Genomic DNA, 14,383 nt, shown 5'->3' on the forward strand with positions numbered 1-14,383 from the left:
GCAGAGAGAACTCGAAGCTGCGCTTCGAATGCGGCTTCGCACTGCGTTCTCCGAGCTCGAGCTGCAGGTGCTGTCCCCTTACACCCAAGCCTGGCCCGCTGGGAAAAGCGCGCTCACGGAGCAGGAGGGGACGCGCCCAGTGAGGACTGGAAAACCTGCGGGGAGACGCTGTAGGAGCACGCACTCAGAATAAAACCACTTCGCAGGGCAGATCGCTGTTGCGTTTTTCCTGACACAGGGTCTTGCCGTGTGACCAGGCTGGCTTCAAACTCCGCTCTCCTGGCTCAGCCTCCCGGCTGCAGGGGTGACAGGCGTGTGCCACCATGCCTGGCTCACAGCAGTGTTCCAAAATAGGAAAAGAATAACGATTTTCATTCAATTATCGTAGGACTTTTTCCATTTAAGGAAAATATTGCTTATGATGGAATGTCCCAAGATTTATATTACTTTTCAATTGTACTGAGATAAAATATTATTTAATAAAACGTATCCACTGAAACAAGTCCAGGGACGTTTAACAAATGTATTACAGTAGCGCAAGCACTGTCACAATTCAGATAGAAGTTGAATGTACATTACCCAAAACGTTTGGGGCCAGAAGTATTTTGAATTTCAGTTATTTTCAAATTCTAAAATGTTTGCATATACATAATAAAATTTCTTAGGGCTGGGACCCAGTCATAAAGAAAAAATTCATGTATGTTTCAAACATCCCTGTTACACAGAGACTGAAGATAATTTTATAGGCTATTTCAAATAATTTTATGAATGAAATTAAATTTCATGTTGTGGAATTTTCCAGTCGTAGCATTACACCCTTCTCCAGAATTCTGTTTGGAGCATTTTTTATTCCACATTTTTCAATTATCTCAAAAGGTGCCTGGTGCCATCTCAGATCAACCCACACCATCGCTACTATGAGATCTACCCTGACTTTGATCTTCGTACACACGTACACACGTACGCTTACGGTACCATGTGGCTGTCTCACGTCTGGCTTCTTTTGCTCAGTATGTTTTTAATGTCCGTCTATGCTAAAGAGTGTATTAGCAGTTCACTGTTTTTTATTGTTGGACAGTGGTCAGTTCTATAGACATTACATGACTTTTTATGCAGTCAACTTGTGGACATTTGGGTTGTTTCCAGCTTGAGCCATAATATCTAAAGCTGCTATACGAGTGCACAGATGCTGGCGTATAAACCCTCAGAAGAGGAAGTGCTGGGTCGTGGGGTAGGGGTCTGTTTAACACTGTAAAAAACTGCTGGGGTTTGCCAAAGGGACTGTTTTACTTTCTGAGGATTTTCATAGCAAAGTGTCAAGCACTGGCTGGATTAAAACAACAAAAATGTATGTGTTAGAGCAGAAGTCCTGACGTCCAACATCCAGTGACCTCATGGACAACTCACTCTCGAAGCGTGTAGAAAGAATGCCTCAGAAGCAGCAGCCTCTTTTAGCTTCTGGTGGTTGCTGGCAACTGTTAGCCTTTCGGTTTTTTGGCAGCAAAATGCCAGTGTCTACTGCAAGCTCACTTTCCTCACTTCGCCTTCAACCCTGTGTGTCATTCTGTGTCTGCCTCAATTGTCCCTTCTTCATGTAAGGGTGCCAGTAGCTGGACTCTGGGCCATCCTCATTCAGGATGACCTCATCTGAACTTATTTACACCAGAAAGATCTTATTTCCAAACACGGTCACATTGTGGAGTTCCACATGGGAAAGATTGGGGGAACACTCTTTAATCCAGCACTGTACTGGTTGAACAACTGTACAACTTTCTGTAATATTTGCAAGAGTTCCAGTTGCTTCTCATCCTCACCAACACTTCATATTGTTACTGTGCATTTTCTAGTCTCTCTGTGTGTGTGTGTGTGTGTGTGTGGTGTAGTGGTTTCATTTATGTTTTAATTTTCAATTCCTTAATGCTCACTGTTGTTAAACAGCTTTTTGTGTACTTGTTGGCCATTTAGAGATCTTCCTTTTTTAAGTGTATTTGTCTTTTGCCTGTTTACAAATTGAGCTGTTTTAAAGTAATTGGTAGGAGTTCTTTCTGTAATGTGGATAGAAACCATTTGTCAGATATATATATTAACATTATTCTCTCTGCCAACCTGTGGCTTCACTTTTTATTACCTACAATGTCCTTTGATGAAAGGAATTTAAATTCAGGTGAAGTCCAATTTTCAACTGCTTTTATGTTTAGTGGTTTTTTGTGGGTTTTTTTGAGAAATCTATTTAAACCTAAAGCTGCAAAGATATTTTGTTGCAGATGTTTCTAGTTTTAGCTTTTATAGTTAAGTCTGAGATCCTGCCTAGATTACTTCTCATATTTGGTATGAGGTAGATGTCAAAGTCTTTCCCCCCACTGATCTACTTGTCTCAACTAACTCCAATTGTTGATAATGGTTCTCTTTTGCTGAACAGACTTAGTTAAGAATTTGTTGACTGTTTACATCACACTGACAATCAGTCTATGGTACGTGTTTCATTTCTGCCATCTTTTTGCCTATTCTTGCCCCATTGTTTTAATTACTGTAGTTGTTTAGTCTTAAAATCAGATAATATAAGTCCTCCTACTCTATCTTTTGGGGAATATTTTTGACTATTACTGGTAATTTTCCTGTTCCAGATAAAAATTTCAGACTTAGATTCTCAGTGTCCATCAAAAAAGAAAAAAGAAAAGAAAGGAAAAAGGAAAAGAAAGAAAGAAGAATAAAAGGAAGGGAGGGAGGGAGAGAGAAGTCTATCTGGATTATTTCAGGTGGAATTGAATCTACAATACCTAGGCTTTTTAACAGTTAATTTGTAAAATCCATTTCTTGGTAAGAAAGGCTCATTTCTAACATTTTTAGATGTTCTCAAAATTGTCTTGTCTTTGCAAAATATGTCTCACTGTCTTCAATAAGATCAAACATTATTTTGAAAATCTTGGAAATCATCCAGTCCATTTTAAGCTACTCTGTCTTAAAAACTGAAACTTCTTCCCAATAATTCAAGTCTTGAAAAGGACTTTCCTGAAATTTAAAAAAAGAGTACATACTTATGATAAGTAAACCCATAAGTTCAAAAATATTTTGGGAGCTTTTGTAAACCCCAAATTTCCATTTCATTTAAATGTTTGCATTTAAAAACTTCTTCAAAGACCAGGTTTAAATGGGCATCTGAGATGAATACACACTTCTCTAATGAAGAGATACTAATGGCGAATAAATACATGAAAAAATGTTCAACGTCATTAGTCATTTGAGAAATGCAAATTAAAACCACGCTGAGATTCCATCTCAGCCCAGAAAGAACGGTTATCATCAAGAAATCAACCAATAACAAACTCTGGAGAGGCTGTGGGGAGAAAGGAACCCTACTCCACTGCTGCTGGGAGTGTAGACTGGTGAAACCACTGTGGAAATCAGTTTGGAGATTCCTTACAAAACTAGGATTGGAAGTCCCATTTAACCCAACTATTCCCCTTCTGGGTATTTTTGCAGAAGAATTAAGGACATCATACCACAGTGGTATATGTGCACCCATGTTTATAGCAGCACAATTTGTTATAGCTAAATGTTGGACACAACCCAGATGCCCATCCACTGAGGAATGGATAAAAAAAATTGTGGTATTTTTACACAATGGAGTATTACTCAGTTATTTAAAAAGATAAACTCAAGGCTTTTATAGATAAATGGATGCAACTAGAGACCATACTCATAAGTGAAATAAATCAGACCCAGATGGGTAAACATCATATTGTCTCCTTGGTGTAGGAACCTGAAAGACTAGGTAAAACTCAAAACGTACCATAGATGATAGGAAAGGGAAAGAAATTGCTCAATGGAAGGAATGACTGGGATGAGGGAAAGAAGAAGAAAGAAGGAAGGCAAAACATAAATATATATATGAATAGCTGTGATGACTGTATTGCTGTTGTCTGATGGTGTATTGAAATGAACAGTTAATGCTCACAATTTTTTATGTTCTAATTGACTTTGCATGCTTGTGTCTGGTGGTCTGAGCAACTGATTTGAAGGTAACAATATGTAATGGAACTACAGTGGTGAACTCCTACCATCTTGTCTAGTGAAACTCTCTAATATCTCTAATGTTTTATTGAAGAATTATTTTCTTGATCTCCTTAATGGTTTGAGCAATCTTTCATTCTTACATCTGATAGTCGACAGTTGTTATCGACAGTAACAACCACTGTCAATTTGTATTAATTTGTCTTGAGACCCTGTACCACTTTGAATGTTTTTGCTTTGATTTGTTTATGTTTGTGATACTGGTATGCTGCTACTATTCTATTTTTTGTTTGTTTTTTTCTCATGTGCTACTCTCTTTGAAAAAAAAAAAGACCAGATTTAATAGAAAAATACTTTAGTTATTTTAATTAATTATATTAAAATTGTTAAAAATTAAAAACAAATTTAAGCTGCTCTTCTATTACACTGCATGCCATACAGTCAACATAATACTTATATAACCACTCAGCTAATAATAACTCAGGGTATGCATTAGAGTGAGAGATGCTTATTTGTCAAACTCTTCTGGAATAGGCTTATTGAGTCTGGTTCTGCCGTAAGAGTTTGTGGCAGTTCCTCGATTATAGTAATTTTTTTCACATTCACAACGCATATGTTTGAAAAATAAAGCGCACCAAGAAGAAAACACCTGACACATTTTTCTGCTCCAGTGTTTCCATCTTGGGGCATATGCCGTCTTGTTTCTATTTCTTTCTACATGAGATACCGCAATGTTCAAAAAGCAACAATGTGCAAACAGACGTTCAGTTTTGTCCTAGGTTTCTTTCAAAATGCTGGCCCCCCGTAGTGAAGGATGACGAGGAGAACAACCCAAGTGTCCTGCCTTCCCCGATTTGACTGCCTGCGCATCTCAACTTCTCCCAGTCGGCAGTGCTTGAAATATCTGCTTTCTTATCTTTCCAAATTCAAAAAAAATAAGACCTTCAGAATGAAGAAACTATTTTCTAAAGCACCGCAATGATTCAACAAATCCTACAGACCTCACGAAACAGTTTGAAAATCAGTCTACAAGTTGAAGGTGCCATCTGCCGGGATTTTCTGGGAACAAAACACACAGCTGGCAAATCTTTGCTGTGATTCCCATACCCTTTCCATCCTAAGATATATTTTTCTTCCTCACTATAATTCTTCAGAAATTAGAATGTATTAAAAAATATATACTAAGAAACTAGCGTTTTCCCCTCAAATCCCAGTGAAATATAGAAGTGAAATTACTATACTGAAATAAGTAGAAGTGTCCAAGACTGGACCTGTTTTGGTAATGGGGTAAAGACTTTAAAGAAAACAATAAATCATTTGTAAAACACACATAAAATAAATGATTGCAAGTTGGTAAGTTTTATGTTTATTAAAATGTTCAATGACAGTGGTATTGTTTGTATTGTAATATTAATGTACAAAAAAGTACACAGTAAAAGATGTACCTTTAAGGTCAGACTAAGGCGTTCTCATATGTTAATTAAGAATGTAGTATTTAGAAACCTTGGGTTCAAGCCCTTTGGCAAAATTACAGAATTTGTATAGATATGAAAATTAAATCAATATGAAGCCTTTAGAACAATCTCTGACATAGACCATACCTTCACTGGAGATATTTATGAGTTTGCAGAAGAAATAACTGCATAAATCAGACCAAAACTCAGAAGTTAATTATTAAAGAAATTTATATTCTTCTTTAGAGTTAGACATTTCATAACTTCTTATACATTATTTCAGTAATGTCATTATTAATAAATAATATTAATAATAATAATTTAAGGAGGAAAAGTTTTTAAAAATGTAAAACAGCTTTTAATGCAGAATTACAAGTGAGACAGTAAGTGCTACAAAGCTCTAGCACAATCTTCAGGAACCATGTCCAGCTGCGGGAAAGCTCCTGCTGACCTGCCAGGCAACCTGTCGTCCACATGCAGTGAACGGCGTTCAGAGCACGGAGTGGCCAGTGACAGCGAGGCATAGAGCTATCGCTGCTACCATCCTCTGTACCGAGGCTTGAAGGAACACATACAACTAACACAAAAAGTAACGAACCTGTACTTTCGGCAGCAAGACATAATGTTGGATTTTTCACGGCACTGAAAATTGCAGAAATCTGGAATTTTCTAATGTGCATATCAATAAGGGAAGAAGAAAGAAAAATAAACCTAATCTTCATGAGAGTAGTTAGTAGTTTTCTTTTGAAGATCCATGACAAAAGGAGGTCTTAAGTACACACAGACGAAGGGGAAATTTATAATACAAATTATTAGAAAGAAATGATGAAGTACTACAGTGATCAACTTCATAATATGGCAAGTAGGAAATGCCAAACGTACCAGTTTTAAGAACATGTTAGTGTTCACAAATGTTGTACTTGCGTAACTCTTAATAAAGTCTGTCAAATTTATATAGCAAAGAATATTGTGCTGTAATTTTATGTGTTTAAAACTACTCCCATGATGGAATACATTTCTTGGGATTAAGATTACATCTTAATATTTCCATCTTTTTAATGTCAAATGGATGGCTTATATATATAGGGGAGACACAAATTTTCAATTTCCTACTTGGGTAACAAGAGATAGCGTACGTTATTCTCTATAACTAACTTTATTTGGTTCCAATCACCCACTGGGACAGGCTGGTGGGAAATCAAATCTCGGTCCCTGTCGGGGCTTCCCTTGGCCCCAAGGTCATGGGTTACAGCAAAACTTGGGAGTTGGGTAGGATGGGGCAGGAGACAGAGAGAACTCTAGTCACCGGGAAGTAGCGGCAGCTGCTGAGATGCTGAACGTCCAGCCTCTGATGGTCACTGGTATCTCCGTGACATACCGGGGCCTGTGCCTCTACCCAGCAGGGGAACCTCAGAGCCCCAGGCCACTGCCCCTCCCCCCGCTCCTTTAATTTCCACCTGTCCCAATCACTCAGGCTAGAAGGGATTGGTCGTGAGTTTTACGTGATTTTACCTCTATTCTGGGTATAAAATTTTTTATGTTCTAGGTAGGAAAAGATAGAAGAACATAATGCTTTGCTTCCTCAACGAATCATGACTTTCCATTACCTGAACAGGATCTTGAAGTTTTATTGAAGGACAGAAACCAAGTATTAACTTTTCACTTTTACATTAGTACAACAAAATAAGTCTTCTCCACCCCCCTCACGCCAACGCTCACAAGACCCAGATGGGAGGGCGGGGCACCCGAGGACACTGAGGACGTCACATACAGAGCAAAGCAAAGCAGAGTGGAAAATCTATCTTCCTTCGTCTTGCTTCACAAGCCGTAACTTCCCTCCTATGATCCCTGCTAGGACACCTAAGTATTCTGGAGAGCAAAGTGCAAAATGAAAATGAGCTTCTTTTTCAAAAATTATGAAGAGTTTCAAAAAACTAGCACCATGGCTTCAAACCCAGCACAGGGCCTCTTTAAGCACAGGTCCTTGGGCAGCGGTGCAGGTCACACAGCCCCGGAGCTGGCCTTGCTGCAGGTCTCTGTCACCCAATTATTATTCCACAGCCAGCTGAGGAACGCTCCTATTGTCACGAGATACTTTCCCTTCAGAAGCGTCCTAACATCCTCCATCATCCCATGTGTCTGAACCAGAGGTTCTCTCCTCTCTCGTCTCTCTCGCCTGTTCAGCCTTTCGATAAGTTCCCCGCAGGACCAGGTGCAAATTTTAGACCTGAACTTCAAGGTCTAAGCTCTGCTTGGTGGTCACCACCATCTCCTCCCACTTCGTGCTTCACACGCTGAGCGCCCCCTGTGTGCGGTGAAGTGCAGTGCCGCTTAGGTACCACAGAGTCAGTCCTCCACCCTCCAGGGAGAGAGGGGCGCTTAGTGCCGGAAGGTGCTGCGCACAAAGCTGCATCCGGGCTGCGAACGGCCGGTCCATCAGCAGGTGCCCGGCCACCAGACACCGCGCCCGCTTGTCAGCGCAGAGACGCTCAAGGGCCAGCAAAGCGAACAGTGTTTGAAATGTGCTTGGAATTTGTAGCCACGTTCAATGACCTTACTTTTCTTTCACTACTGGGGAATGAACACGGGTCTTTAAAATGAGCCACATGCCCAGTCCGTTTTCTGAGACAGTTTCTTGCTTAGTCACTAAATTGCCCAGACTTGGTTTGAATTTACAGTCCTCCTGCCTCAGCCTCCCAGATTACAAGCCTTCACCACCAGGTCCAGCTCGGTGTCATTATTTCTAATGTTGTTGTGGTGCCAGTTGTTCAATCCTTAAGATTTCGAGATTTATCGTTTTCACACCCTTTGTTTGCGCATCCTCTGCTGCACTCTTGTACACATGTGCCAGTCTTTTTCACAGGCCAGAAGGATGAGCAAAAAATAAATAAATAAAAAGAGATCACTTATTTTCAAGCAAAAGACAAATACGTTAACAAAATTCTACCATCACATGCTCTGGTTCTCATTTATGAAATGAGCCAAGTACAGCACTGGGTACTACATTTGATACAGCCCTACTTACTAACCCTCCCAAAACACAGGTATTTATATTCCTATTTGATGGGAAAGGGGAAAAGCAGGGGCTTCAAGAGTACACATAGCATCACAGGAAGTAGGTTAAACTAGGATTTAGATGGATGCTCTTCCAGTTGCAAGCTCTTTCCTGTGCATTCTGTTACTATGCTTTGCCTTATGTATATTTTTGAATGTGTCCTACAGCAAGTGCACACAGAGAGACAGGGTCAGCAAACTGTACCCCTACTTACCTGTTAGAGTAAAGGAGTGATTCAGGAGTCATTGGCCAGGGGACACGAATGAAGAGCAAAGGATGCTGCAGCAAAGAAATCTCACACCGCCAGGTCCCAGAGAAGGTCATATTCTAGAAACCACAAGTTTTCTGGAGGGATTGTGCATCAGGAATCGGAGCACATGGGACCAAAAAGCTAGACAAAGGAGCATGATCAAGAGCCTGGTAGGGAATCCAAGGAGCGTGAACTTTGTTCAGTGAGTGCCTAGGGGTGACTTAGGAGATTTAATGGGGAATGATACACTGGGCCTGACATCTTGAAAAAGCTTTCTGCTACCGTTTTAGAAATCAGATCAGAGGCAAGATCCACAGGCTGCTGTCGTGTAGGTGAAAGAGACAATAGCCTGAACAAAAGTGGTGGGCAGAGAAATAAAAAGAGCAAGCCCGTTTTAAGAGATAAGAAGCGAGATTTGGCGACAGATCAGGACATTGCGGTGTGAAAAAGCAATCAGCGTCACTTCTTTTATAAGGCAAAGGCCTATCTGAGCTCTGTAATTAACTATGGATGCGTTTCTCCTCTTCTCAAGTACCACTGGCAAAGAAACCAGGTGCTTTTCCAGTGAAGTTCCACATCCTTTACTTGTAGGAAGTGGTTACTTGCTACGGGTCTCTTCCCATGTAAAACATTGCCACCAACCTGTCCAGTTTGATCCCCTTTAAGATCGTGGGGGACAGGAATTAAAATCTTATTTTACAGTGAAGAAAATGAAAGGAATTGGTGCCATTCACATTCAAAGAGAGGTAGGATCCAGGTTGTGGATTTTCTGAAAAGGTACTGTGTTCACTGGTCTCCAGCTGCCTCCCCCACCCTCCAAGTCTGAATTTCATTGATCAGGAACAAAGTAACATGCACGTGCTCTGCAAAGTAAGCATGAGAAGTTATGTTTTTGTGATATTGGGGATTGAATTTACGTTTTAGAAAATAAGGAAGCAACACTTTTCCAGAAACGCGGAGATGAACACTCGAGCTAGTTCCTATTAAACAAGGATTCGTGTGGTCACTTGAACTGTCTACTCACCCTCCTGAGGCTTTATGTGTGATTGGATTCAGGCAGTTTGCACCGGGAACGCAGCGGATCAGCTAATTGCCCCTCTGCCTACCATAAGCACAATTGGCTACATTGACTGGGAAACCAACCCAGGGAATAGGCTATGAAATTGGTATTGAAGCTTTGGCAGCCAACTGACTGATCAGAGTACTAAATGGAGAACTAAAACACAAAGCGCAGCTTGTTTTGCTTAACAGTAATTTCTAGTGGCAGAGACAGATGTTTTTTGAAACGGCAAGAGATTTGCAAAGCAGAATGTTCTACCACTTACTGTAATTGCTTTATTAATATTGTATGTGTTTACGGCTTCTGTCTTCTGGCTGTGGCACTTTTGACTTTAGATGACTATCCTTCCAGATGACTGCAGTTAATGTCGACTTCAGAGACCCTTGGAGTCACACACCCAGCCTTGCACCGTGTAGTGAATTATTTCCCATGAAGCTGCACTCTTGTCCGCCTTTGTTACACTCAGAAGCACAATCAGAGACAGTGGTCCTTTATATGCAGGACAGATTCCAAGGGCTGAGAAGCACTCAGTTACAGGCGCATCCTTGCAGCAGAGATGACCTGTCACCAGCCAAGCCTCAGGACTTGCCTTGGCCACAGTATCTCGAGAAATACGTGAGAGATTCTAATCCAGAATTTTTTTTTTTTTTTTTTTTTTTGTGCTGGGAATTGAACTCAGGACCTTGCGCTTGCCAAGCAGGCGCTTGTGCCACTGAGCTACATCCCCGGCCCTTTTTTTTATTTTAAAAACTAACAAAACAACAATGAAGACAAAATCAAAACAACACAAAAATAACAAAAACAATACATGACCTCAACACAAAATGATAGGAATTAACAATGGTTGGTACATTACATACTGTTATCTTCAACAAAGTTGCTCAGTCCACTGGACATTTTTTTGTCTTTCTCACTATGCAGCTCACTTTGCAGCCCAGGCTGGCCTCGAACTCACAATGATCCTCCTGTCTCAGCCTCCCAAGTGCTGGGATTACAGGCGTGCAACCTCATGCCCACCCGGCTCTCATCCAGAATTCTGAGAAGACTTGATCCATTTAGAGTGGTCAAGCTTGAAAAAGGCATATCCTAAAAGAGCTCACTTTTGGTGTGTGGTTTATTCTGATTTGAGAAGTACAGACTCCATATTAATTTGCTTCCAGTAGGTTACTAAAAAGAAGAAGCAAGAAGCTAAGGAAGTAAACTAACAAAAGCAAGTTAAATTTGGTGCTGAGATTTTCTGAGAAAGTCTGTTAGTTCTCTCCGTGGCCTTTCCCTGACTTCGCCTCCACGCTATCTGAGTGGCTCCTACGTGTCCTCTCACACAGAGGCTGTCCTCTGTCCTGTGGCTATGGGCTGAGCTCTCCTGGATGAGGAAGGGAACGTGGCTTCAGTGACAGCGCTATGATCTGAGTTTGCATTGGGCATCATTACCAGGCCTGCTGCCACCCAGGCAGGGGCCGTAAGGGTGTGTGTATAAGGGGAGAAGCTTCCACAGCTCCCAATCTCTGAGTCATTTCTGAACCCTGCCTGGCCTTCCTTCTGAGAGCAGCCACGGTGGAGCCCTGAGTGGTGTTATGTACTCAGCATTCTATACCATGTTGTGACAGTCAGATTCCTTTGTCCAAACGCTCACGACTGCAGGCTTCCATACTTCCCTGGTGCAGAAAGAAGCATCCTTCTCTAATTCGTGTTGCTAGGAGAAAGCCTACTCAATATTTAATTTTAATCTAACATGTCACATTTTTCCATGCCAAGAAATAGCCTGGCAGCTATGCATAATTCATTGCAGTGGACAAGACCCTCCTCAGTCTTGGACACAAAGTTGCTGGGAGGTTGAGGACAGCAGCCGGTCTCCTCGCCCGCCCAGCGCCATTGGATTAGGGTATTTTTAAGCCAGTCAATGTAGATGGTTTATGTATAAACAGAAATTGTTTCAGAGAAAAAGGAAAAACAGTCAAGGCAGTAGAAACATGTCGATTTTGGAAGGCACCCTTTACAAGAAGCATAAATAGGTACAGCTCAAAGCAAATCACAGATGTCCTTTCTCTGCTTCCGATTCTTCATCTGTTCCAATGGCTTTTCCTTAATAATGTGTGTGAAATGGCTTCTCAGACAATCAAAGAGAATGAAGCAGTGCTGTATATATACTTCCGAGATTCTCTCTTATTGCTACATTTAGCTCAGAAATGTGAAGGAACAGAATCAACATTTGTTTTGTAAATTCTCATGATCTGACAATACCAAGTGATGAGAAAGTCCTAGAAACCACACTCAACCATGACAAGTGTAGTTACCTCTGCTTTTATCAACATCCTTCTCGTCCCCAAACCTTAATCTAATTCCTCTACCTAAAAATGGTTTAAATGTTACTTCACCTGTAATTAAAAAGAAAACTGGGAAAAGTAGCTATGGAAATTACATTTCACCTGCTTAAACTAATAACATCTTGCAGGTAAAGAGATTATTTGCAAAAGCCAGGTTAACATATAATATTTTTACAATACTGCCATTCCCTCAAGCTGTTCAACTGCACAATCTGACACATTAACATACTGCAGAGTGGAAGGATTGCACTTGTTACATTTTCCCCAGATTTTGTTTCATTTGAAATATTGTGTACAAGAAAAAGTCATGTTTGAGATATTGGTTACCCACTACAGCCTTGGAGTTCTTTGACAGCTCTGAGACTCTTCTAAGCAACAGAGCCACATATACATCTGTTTGTTCCTCCTTGCTGTTTTTTTGCATCAGCTTAGTTTACTTTTCTTTATGATTATTTCTTCCATGATGCACCCTTCTTCCTTGGAGTAACCAATCTTCCAAGTGGGTGCTGCCGTCCAAAGTGACCCTGTCTTACCTCTGTCTTACATTTCACCTCTTCCTGGCTCAAAATGCAATTTCATTTAAAAGGGAAAAAAAAGGAAGAAAAAAACCAAAAAGTAACTCATGGATATTTTTGCTCCAATTTCTCATTTTCTTCAATTCTGTGAAGTGTAATTCTCAAGAATATTATGTTCCTCGGTCTGATCTGTATTTGCTTTCAATAAAACCACAGGCGATAGCTGTTGGGCACAGAAAGTAAATGTCATGAATTCAGGGCCCCGCTACTTGGCAAGAAACCCTGGCTGCACGCTCTTTATGTATTTCTTTTCACCTTCACTCCTTTATTGTGCTTTTTTCAACAGAAGTTAGACAGTAATAACTAGCACATTTACACACCACAGTTAATGATTGTAATAGTATAAAGAAGAGGATAAATACTTATTAATGCAAAAAAAGTATGGTGTAACCCTATATTGAATAGAAAAAATTATTTCAGCAATTAATGAAAACACGGGTACATTTGACAGGGTTACCTAGGGGAGGGAAATGGCTTGCATGCCTCCTGGGGGCAAATTCACTGGGTGTGTGTGTTTAATCCTCTCAAGACTATAAGTCTAATTGTTATAAACTGCTCCCGCCTCCCCTCCCGCGCATGTCTGAATGGGCTCCCCCGGGTGCTATCTTACCTTTTGATAGCTAATTTGAGTTTCTCTTCCCAAGATGCATCACTATCTCTGCAGGAAAAGGGGCCCACAATGCCTTCCTAGAAAATTCTAGATTCTGTTTCCTGGGGATAATTGCTGACTAAATAATGAACAGCCAGAGAAATACCCATTTGTACAATGAGTAGGGAGGATGTCTGGCTACAGATAAAGGAAAAGAGGCTACTTCAGCAAACATTCCAGATTAGCCAAATATACTTTTCACCATTAATGTTTTCATTTTATGTCTTTTGCTACTGTACCATCGTGTTAATTTGCTAGCCTAATCTAATTAATTAAAATTTTAATAATTACATATGTATATTTTAATGGGCTTTCCACAATCACCTTGTTTCTTGCTAATCTCGCCAGTGGCAAAGAGTTTTCCTTAATATGTGGAAAACGCCATGAACTATTCCCTCAAGGAGGCACTCATTATATACATGGAGTCAGTCTATCAAACGTCAGATGAGTAAAATAATTGTAGTTAAATGCATTAGGAAGTAATTTAATAAGATTAGCAAATGAGCAGTAGGGCTCAGATCTGAAGCCTTCTGATTAGAAATGTCATGAAAGCAGAGAAATTCTCTTGAGACAATTAACTTATGAAGGGTCCTAATTTTATGTTCTTGCCATTTCAGATGAGTCACTTAACCAGCCTGGCCCTCTGCTAAATTATCCTGTCTGAAGGACAGGGCTGGGCATGGTGGCTACAACTCTAAAATTACTTGATTTGTGATTATTATGATCAAAGGAAAAAGACTTCAGAAAACTAGGACACGGACAGATACATCACCTGAGAGGTCTTGGTAATACAAACTTCAGCAAAGTCAGCTCATAGAAGAAAATGCAGCATTGTGCTCCCTGGAATCTAAACATTTCTCAAAAAGAGTAAGAGACACTAAAGTTTTCAAGCAATCACAGAGGAAAAAAAGTAAAGAAGCACACATAAAACTTGGAAAGCAGGAAGTTTATGGTGGGTAGGAGAGGTAGACGCCTGTCAGAGATGAGAGGTGTGGGCAGGGAAAC

Source organism: Chinchilla lanigera, unplaced genomic scaffold, assembly GCF_000276665.1.
Source record: "Chinchilla lanigera isolate Chin_1 unplaced genomic scaffold, ChiLan1.0 scaffold00033, whole genome shotgun sequence".
In the NCBI taxonomy this organism is placed as follows: Eukaryota; Metazoa; Chordata; class Mammalia; order Rodentia; family Chinchillidae; genus Chinchilla; species Chinchilla lanigera.